Source organism: Chelonoidis abingdonii, chromosome 19 (assembly GCF_003597395.2).
Source record: "Chelonoidis abingdonii isolate Lonesome George chromosome 19, CheloAbing_2.0, whole genome shotgun sequence".
Taxonomy (NCBI): Eukaryota; Metazoa; Chordata; order Testudines; family Testudinidae; genus Chelonoidis; species Chelonoidis abingdonii.
This window is the reverse complement of record NC_133787.1, coordinates 43,458,452-43,460,031: the sequence shown is the minus strand read 5'-3', so window position 1 is coordinate 43,460,031 and position 1,580 is coordinate 43,458,452.

Sequence of the window (1,580 nt, the reverse complement as noted above, 5' to 3'; positions counted from 1 at the left end):
ACAAGGGTGGGGCGGATGGAGGGGGGGTATGAGGGCAGGTCGGAGCTCAATGGTGTGTGTGGAGGGTGGTGCAGAGGTCAATGGTGGGCATGAGTGGAGGGGGAGGAATGTTCATTTCTGTGAATGGCAGATTCTGCGGTGCGTGGGACTGGCTCTAGCATGTGTCTGTGTCTTTAGGAGTTGATGCTCTGTTTGGTAGGTGAAGTTTTAGGACTAAAAACCTGATGATGTTCAGTGTAGTTATCAGCACGTCTTCCAAGTGAAAACATTTTGGCAGAAAGGTACTGGGGGCTTGAGTAGTCTCGTCTGGTATCAAAGTGAAATGTATGAAGATCATGGTCCTGTCTGGTCTCTGCTCCAGCCTCAGGCTGGTATGGAACAGCCAGCAAGAAGTGTCAATAGAAGAGGGATCATGTCTCCAGATGACCAGGGCAGGTACAGAAGCAGCCCCAAGGCAGATCACAGCACAAGGCGAGGCACATCCAAACATTTATTAATAAAAAAGTTACAATAATTTATGCCCTGTGCAACCCCAAGGGTTGAGTAAGCAGAGCTCCTGCCTCTTAGACAATGTAAAGGGGAGACATCAGGTACAATCAGTGACATTCTGTGGTGTAGACAGATAAGGGTCCATCAGGCCACATGTACACCAGACTGTCCAGTCTTGCTCCAGCGAGAAAGAGGCTGAGAACTCTGCTCCGACACAGCCCTCTTTCCATGCAAGGCTCTGTCAGTGGAAGAGTCCAGCTCAGTATCCAGTGTAACTGCTAGTGAAGGGAATTGGAAGTTGTCATCTTGCATTCAGCCTGGGGTCTCCCAGCTAGTGCCCTGCAACAACAGAGACCCTCAAACCGAGCAGCTAAGTGACAGCTCCCACATGCTACGGCTGCCTGCCTGAGTGGAAGCTGTAGATCCTGTATGAAGGTTGCTGCGGTTCATCGACATAGACGAGAGTGTGGGCTCCTGGCGGGTAGTGGGATACTGGGTGCCTGAGGGTGTGTGAGCAGGGTAGAAAACAAGGTTACTCACCTTTGTAACTGTTGTTCTTCAAGATGTGTTGCTCATATCCATTCCAGTAGGTGTACGCGCGCCACATGCACGTTCGTCGGAGACTTTTACCCTAGCAACACTCGGTGGGCCGGCAGGGCGCCCCCTGGAGTGGCGCCACCATGGCGCCTAATATATACCCCTGCCGGCCCGACCGCTCCTCAGTTCCTTCTTGACGGCTACTCCGACAGAGGGGAAGGAGGGCGAGTGTGGAATGGATATGAGCAACACATCTCGAAGAACAACAGTTACAAAGGTGAGTAACCTTGTTTTCTTCTTCGAGTGCTTGCTCATATCCATTCCAGTAGGTGATTCCCGAGCCTTACCTAGGCGGTGGGGTCAGAGTGAGATGTTACGGAAAGCAAGACCGCTGTACCGAAGGTGGCATTGTCTCGAGATTGGTCAACCAGCGCACAGTGCGATGTAAAAGTGTGCACGGACAACCAGGTAGCCGCCCGGCATATGTCTTGGATGGGGACTTGGGCCAGGAAAGCAGCCGAAGAGGCTTGAGCCCGAGTAGAATGGGCGGTGAT